The following is an 8,037-nucleotide window of genomic DNA, read 5'->3' as shown; positions in this document are numbered from 1 at the left end:
TTAGTATTTTGATGCTGCATTAACAAATATAAGTGTATATGAAGTGAAAACACCAAAAATAAACAACGGTAGCGATAGACACCTATATAAACTGTTAGATGCCCATAATATCACTTTAAACTGCATTGGTATGTGTGCTAGTTTTTATAGCGACGCGGTAGAGTGTCTGTCCGATTTGCAACCGTGAAGTCCCGGTGTCGCGCGATTATTTATGGCTTGGGTGTGGATGCTGGATCTGATATTATTCGAGAGAGAGAGAGTTTGTTTGTTTAAGATTAAATGTGCGCTGTTGCTAGAAAGATGACATTTTCGGCTGTGCTTATCGGCTGTTTATGTTGTGAATGTTGATATGTGTGGGTCTGTTTGGTGATTGTGGACAAAATTGTAGTTAGAATTTAGGCTTTAAAGTAGTAACATCGAAGCAGCTAAATATTAAGTGTAAAAGTAAAAACTTATTATTTTGGAATATAATTAAACTTGTGTAAAAATAAAAATAAAATACGATCTCAAATATTAATAAAGTGCTGTGTTATTAATGAACTCAATGTAGTGATTAAATTGTATACAGTCCGAACAGTAATTCTAATAGAACATTGGAAAAGCTCGCTACATTGAATGGTCCCGCGAACCGGAAACTTACTATACCAGTGACAGAATAAAAATATATTAAAGTGCCAGTGTGCAAAATCAAAGGACTAAACGCGGATTATGCAAAATAAGGTTTAAAGGCATTGTGTGAAAAATAAAAGGACTAAAAGCAGAGTTTGCAAAAAAGGACTAAAGGCAATGTGTGTAAAATAAAAGGACTTAAAGGAATTAAAGAAAAAATGGTTCAGGGCCCTCAATCTATTAAATCTGCCGCCGAAATTCGGCGGCAGTCCCCAACCTGAAAAGTATACTTTTTCCCCTTTTGGGGGGAAAAATTTCCCCTAAAAAAAAAAAAAAAAAACATTTTCTTGTTGTTGTTTTTTAATAGAAAGATGTGTCTCATGATTATTATATCTTAATTCTATTTCAATTTAATCTTTGCAAACATACTAAATTATAAAAAATGCAATGAATATAGTGCAAACATGTACACATGTAATAATGAGAGAGTAAGTAAAAAAAAAACCCAAAAAGGGAAACGCCGCGAAAATTCTCCCTCCTAAGGGTTTCGGACCCCTTCCCCCAAAGTAGTGTGAGGGCGCGGATGGTTGGAACAGATCAAAATAAAATTTAAACGTGGAAAAATAAGAAATGTACATTTCCTAAAACTAGTTATTTACCTGTGGAAAAGACTACATGGTGGACATTGAAAGTTGTGGCGGTATCTAAAATAAAACTTCATATACTTGAATAAGCAATGGCAAATTTACAGTATATAAAGGTATTGAGAACAAGGGCATTAAATGCTTTAAAAAAGGAACTTGACAATAGGTCACAATTTTTGGACACTGATGTATCAAATTGTGATAAAATAAAGGTAGCTGATGATATACGTAAAAGTATTGAAAAGTTTGAATGATGCAGTGAGAAACTACAATGTCAGTCTGACAAAGAGTTGACGGATGCAATCTTAAATTAAGATGCAGCACTGCTTGATAAAGCAATGGAAATTATTGCTGATCTTCAGCTTCTGAAGGAGAAACTGAAAGCAGTTGAAAATAAAAAAGATGAGGCAATGGATGAAAATTTAGTGCAAAGGCTGTTCGAACACAGGAAAACAAAGTGAAAGTAGACAGGTGGCAAACAAAACTAACGTCAAATACCAAAACTTGAAATAAGGTCGTTTAATGGCGAAAAGATCCGATGGATAGAATTTTGGGACGCTTTTGAAAGCGCTGTCCATACAAATAAGAAAAATTTCAGAGATAGATAAGTGTAATTACTTAAAAAGCAAACTTGTTTGAGATGCTGAAAATGCAGTTGCTGGACTAACATTATCAAAAGAAAACTATTCAGGGGCTGTAAAAATTCTTAAGGAAATATTCGGCAACATGCAAGAAGAAATTGACTTACATTACAATATGTTGATGGACATACGCCCTCAAAAGAATACAAATGAAGATCTTCGGTTATTAGTGGACACAATTGAAAAAACATACGTAGTCTGGTAGTATTAAATCAAAATGGAAATCAAGAAGTGTTCGTTGCCATGATAAAGAAAAAAATACCACCAGAGGTATTACTTCAGTTAGAATTGTTGAAAGGTGCTGATAACAAGTGGTCGGTGCCAAAATTAAGCGAATTGTTAAGACAGTACATCACAGCGTGCGAGCAAACAGAAAAAAGTCTCAAGGACAATAAGAAAAGTGTTGCTTCTAAAATGTACAGAGAAAATCAAGGGGACGCCGTGTATTCCAGGAATAATCGTTACCCTAACACAATGGAATCCAATCGGACAAGTATTAAACCAGCACAGGCTCTTGCAGCAGCCCCTATAGTAGCAAAGAAATGTCGATTCTGTGCTCGAGCTCATTGGAGTGATGAATGTCAGAAGTACAAAACAGTTGAAGAAAGAAAGACCTGCCTCAACGATAGTAGTTTCAAGTGTCTTAAGGAGGGACATTTGTCGCACGAATGCAGAAATATTAACAAAACATGTGTGTATTGTGGGGTAATTAATCATCATCACAGAGCTTTATGTCCACAGAAATTCCCCCAACAAAATAGAAAAATAAAAGAAAACGTAATGGTTTCAGAAGATATGAATGAATCCGAGACAGACGGTTGTGTGGAAGATGATAACGTCTTACTAGCTTCAGGTGAAAAAGGTTATTATGCAAACGGCAACATCAAGCGTTGCAAATCCAAAGACAAAAATGGTAAATGATGTACAAATACTATTGGAAACTGGGTCGCAGCATACATATATGACCGAAAAGAAAGCAAACGAGCTTGGTCTTCAAAATGAAGAAGATTAAGAGATTAAATTAGTTACGTTTGGCAGTAGCAAAAGCAAAGTATTGAAAACAAAGGTAGCAAAAATGAAACTCAAATTGAAGGATGGCAGTGAAATGCTCATAACTGCAAACATTGTGCCTACAATTGCTGGAACAACTGCAAAAATGCCTTTGGCAATCTACAAAAAGGACGTGTTCAAGTCTTTGACCAGATATCTAAAGTTAGCCGATCAAGTACCTGTAAAGACTGAATTTGGTACAATAGACTTAATGATTGGAAATGACTTTTATTTAGACATAATCCAGAATGAAAGAATTCAAATTGAAGATGGACTCTATCTGCTTTCATCTAAACTTGGATGGATAGTAACTGGAAGAACTGATGGGAATGGAGCAATTGATGACATGAGTATGCTTATTCTCACTCCAGGAAGAACTTTAAATGATTCCTGTCTGTTCAGTGAAGTTGATAGCTCTCTTCCAAACAAACCTGATATTGAAAACTTTAGGAATATGGAAACGATCGGAATAACAGATTCTGCTTTACTATCAAGAGATGAAACTACGACGAAACATTTACAAGATAATATTAAGTTTGAAGACGTACGCTATAGTGTCACGTGGCCTTGAACAAATGATACCTGAATGACAAGAAAACCGAGGTTTGGCAATAGGTAGACTAAAGTCATTAACAAACAAATTGTTGCAAAAACCTGAACTGATGGAATGTTATGATAGCATTTTCAAGGACCAAGAACCAAAGGGAAAAGTAGAACGGGTAGAAAGGGATCACAGTTATGGTTGGAAACACTACCTTCCACATCATGATGTAATTACCCCTGAAAAGACAAAATCAAAGTTTCGGGTTGTCTACGATGCACCTGCAAAACGAATAAAGATGGGAAAGGCCTCAATGATTGTCGTGGACCTGCATTTCTGAAAGGTTTATATGGAACTTAACTTTATATGTCATGTTTGACGTTGGTGGTGTAAAAATGTGTTAAATATAATCACAATTGACCAAAATAAAAAAGCTATTGTATGATTGTTTTCAGTACATGTATGGATGTTTGTCATTAATTTTCATTCTTTTTTTTAATTCAATTAGTTATATAAGATAAACGGTAACATGTGGTTGGTACAAAATATACTTCTTGAGCATGCATTGATTTTTGAGTAAATGTTTAGGCATAGGTGGAGAAACGAATAATGAGGTTAATTGGCATGAAACATGTATTGTTGATTTTAAGTTCATGATTGGTTTATGTATGGTTGATTACAAGTTCATGAGTGGTTTATGTAATGTTCAGGTATGGTTTATTATATGTTCATTGTAAGTTCATGTATGGTTGATTATAATGAGGTGTGTACATTCATGTGTCTTTTTATTGAATGCATATAATTTGTTGACCTATTTTCAAGCTTTAATAACATTTATGGTGAGATGTGTACGGTAAATCTGTTTCATTACAGGACTATGTAGGGAACTAACATTTTTAAAGTTTCTGAAGTATGTGTTGTTAAAGTGTACAGTGTTAGGTATAATGATATAGTTTTCAATCAAGAATTGGCTTGACCATTTATGCTATGCTATGCAATGTTATGTTATGGTTTGGTATGGTATGAGTGTTATGTTACGTTATGTTATGTTATGTTGATTGCTTATAGATTTTTCATCCTTTTTTGGCGGGAATGTCGCAAACTGCGATTAATTATACCTTGGGTGTGGATGCTGGATCTGATATCTGATATTGTTCGATAATGTGCGCTGTTGCTAGAAAGATGACATTTTCGGCTGTGCTTATCGGCTGTTTATGTTGTGAATGTTGATAAGTGTGGGTCTGTTTGATAATCGTGGACAAAATTGTAGTTATAATTTAGGCTTTAAAGTAGTAACATCGAAACATTTATCATTGTTGATTATAGCTAGTTGCTTTTCGACCAGCTAAATATTAAGTGTAAAAGTAAAAACTGCTTATTTTGGAATATAATTAAACTTGTGTAAACATAAAAATAAAATACGATCTCAAATATTAATCAAGTGTTGTGTTATTAATGAACTCAATGTAGTGATAAATTGTATACAGTCCGAACAGCAATTCGAATAGAACATTGGAAAAGCTCGCTACACCCGGTTTCAATCCCCATTGTGGTCGGGATTGGGTTATACAATGAATATTAATGAGTCTGGATAAAAAATCTATCAATGTTTTTAATAGATCTTTGGTCAGGATCGGGGGTCGACAGGAACAAGAAAGTTATCATGAGAAGAGATTGCAACCACATGTAGGATGATTGTTTATAGCATAATGAGACATGCTTTCCTTTTTTTCGGCGTAGATGTCTAACCAGATGTTCATCTTAAGTAACGCTCGATTGGTCATTGTCGGCTCGGGTACTACTTAAATGTACCATGGGTACTATTAAGTATATATACTTAAATGTACCCCGGGTACGGAAACTATACTGAAACGTACCCGGGAGTTCTAACGCTAAATTGGTCGATGTCGGCTTTTTTCAAATTAATTATGTTAATATTTATGTCAATATTCTTTAAAATGGCCTCTTAATTATCGAGACTCCTGCTCAAAAAAGCATTTTGATGAAGCTTTTTTTTTCAAAGGATAATTTTATTTCGTATTCCGTAGCGTGTCTACGACATCAGATTCTATATAGGCGGGAATATCACTCGGGTACAGTCTTAATTGGCCGGGTATGTGTTAGTATATTTTCCATACCTGGGGTACATTTAAGTATACTTAAAGAGTACCCGTGGTACATGTAAGTAGTACCCGAGCCGACAATGATCAATCAAGCTTAAAGGGATCTTTTTACGGTTTGGTAAATTGACAAAATTGAAAAAAGTTGTTTCAGATTCGCAAATTTTCGTTTTAGTTATGATATTTGTGAGGAAACAGTATTACTGAACATTTACCATAGTCCAATATAGCCATTATATGTATCTTTTGACGATTTGAAAACCTAAAAATTATAAAGCGTTGCAACGCGAAACGATAGAATAATTTGGAGAGTTCTGTTGTTGTCGTTTAAATTTACGAAACTACGAAGATTGCTTATATACCGTATAAAATACATCACTTAAGTTTACCCGGCGGAATAGCCGAGAGGGCCAGTGCGTTTTTACTTCAGACTAACTCCAGGACTCCGGGTGTCACTGGTTCGAGCCCTGGTACCGGCTACTTTTTTTCCTTTTTTAAATTTTATTCTTGATTTTTTACTGGAGCTTTTAAGATCCAATGTTTACCTTTATCAATATAAAGCATTTAATGACAAACTTCAAAATATGTCAAAATCTGTGAAAAGGCTCCTACATGTACTTTTATTTGCAGATTATGAAATGCTGATTAAATTTCCCGTCAGGGAAATTCAACTCATTCGGGTCGAATAATTAATCCGAATATTTAATGGGCTGATCTGAGAGAACAGTGGCCATATCACCGGTCTTTTTTGGGCATGCATAACAGAATAAGTACACTGTGTAGTTCTTACAGCGTTTGGGGCCGTCCATAAAGTATGTCACGCTTTTTTAACCATTTGTACCCCCCCCCCTCCCCCCTGTCACAAACTGTCACAAAATCTTGGACCCCCCCCCCCTAAAGTACGTCACAAACTCACAATTTAATACCTATTTCAAATTTAATCTAAAACACAATTCACTATTAAACCATATTAAAATTTCACTTAAAAGAACTTTCACATTATTAAAATGACTTTAATGCTAGAATAGTTAATTGTCAACAGTTGTCACAGTTTTTCATTGAATAACATGTTTAATTCAAAAATGTTCACTGTGGACATCATCCATCTATGGTGAAGTGAAGTGTTCATCCATAGTTACGACTGGCATCAATGAATAGTTATCCGTGTGTTAACCTCTAATAAAAACGAAATTATAATTAAGATTTTCTTTCAACCATTTATTAAATAAAAATGGAACAGTCCAATATATTATTTTGTCATTTACTTATGAAATCTGCGTGGAGGTTGTGTATATTGAAAAACCCGGCCCAGCCAAGGTGCCTATTAAAAATTTGAACAACACATTCAGGAGATACGCAATTCGTCTTATTTTGACATAAAACTAATTCAAATGTTTCACACATTTTTTGAACATTATTTTTAAATTCTACTATAGAAATAATAAATAAAATTAGAAATATTTTTTAAATAAATGTGTGACATCACACATGGCCTGATCGCCCCCCTCCCTCATGTCACAAATTGTCACACTTTCTTACACCCCCTCCCCCCACCTGGAACGTGACATACTTTATGGACGGCCCCTTTGGTGTAGGACATTCCGGACTATACTCTCCACGATCCAAATATTTAAAAATAGAGATGTTAACGGTATTTATATATCTTTGGCATGATCATACGCAACATAGACACAACTTTTGGCACAATTATAATTATCGGTATGCATCACATTCCATCTGTCAGAAGTTCAGGGTAAGCACTCGGTCAGTAAATTGTAAGAGAAAGACCGAATGAACTATCGATAAACGTCTTATGATTATAACACGTACGGAATTGCTTTTAAGATAAACTATCACACTATTTATTCTTTTTTAATGGGGGGGGGGGGGGGGGGGGTGATTGGAAACTCATCGGAAAATGCCATTTATTTGAATTATCGCAAAACACATAAATACTATAGAGTCATGATAAGGGCTTATTATCTAAGAACGCGTGTATGGGTTTAATAAGTTGACACAGGGACGGTATACATACATGTAATCAAATTTTTCGCGAACATATAACGCGATGTACCATTATAAACCGTATAAACTGTGTATACAATAAAATCTATAAGTTATTACAATAATTGATTTACGCAGAAAATAAGCTAATCACAAGATGTCAGTTTAGCAATAATTAGTGTGTGTTTTTATAAACTACATGCAACTATATACAATTGTCTTTTTTGATATCTCATGTTTGCAATTAAGGCCGAATATCTTTTTAAAGATAGTTGAAGTTTGCAATTTCTTCTTTTTTTCATCGTACCTGTTTAAAACAGGAAAACAATGTTAGAGAAATGTCCGAGTGAATACATAATAGCCCCGAATAGTTAACATATCATATTAAAGGGGCCTTTTCACTTTTTTGTAAATTGACAAAAATGTTT

Source organism: Dreissena polymorpha, chromosome 1, assembly GCF_020536995.1.
Source record: "Dreissena polymorpha isolate Duluth1 chromosome 1, UMN_Dpol_1.0, whole genome shotgun sequence".
NCBI classification, from domain to species: Eukaryota; Metazoa; Mollusca; class Bivalvia; order Myida; family Dreissenidae; genus Dreissena; species Dreissena polymorpha.
Note: the sequence above shows the minus strand (reverse complement) of the source record.